Source organism: Morone saxatilis, unplaced genomic scaffold (genome assembly GCF_004916995.1).
Source record: "Morone saxatilis isolate NCDOM2014 unplaced genomic scaffold, NCSU_SB_2.0 Contig23, whole genome shotgun sequence".
Lineage (NCBI taxonomy): Eukaryota > Metazoa > Chordata > Actinopteri > Moronidae > Morone > Morone saxatilis.
Genome location: NW_023339796.1, coordinates 2,453,378 through 2,453,795, shown reverse-complemented (window position 1 = coordinate 2,453,795; position 418 = coordinate 2,453,378).

Sequence of the window (418 nt, the reverse complement as noted above, 5' to 3'; positions counted from 1 at the left end):
ATTTATACAATCTTTTAAATTCCTATTGAATGTCTTATAAGTAACTTTTTTAGGCATTTTTACCTGTCAAAGATGTGACAAAATTATATATGTATATTATATATTGTGTGTGCTTTGCTACTGTATTGATGCATCATCTCATTGGTTAAATGAGCCAAATAGATTTCCTCTAATTGATTGATATTATTTTTGCTGTCTGCTTCCATGAAATACTTATTAAAGTATTTCTGATTCTGATTCTGATTCTGAAATGCTTATGATTTGAGTTCTTGCTGTATACAATACATAAATACATGTAATAATAAAATTAGTCTCATTAAAGCCTGATTTAGAATGTAAAAATGTGCAATATAAATTGTATGAAGGATTTACTTAATAAAATCACACCTTGATCCTAAACTTGATTGTTTTTTATTTT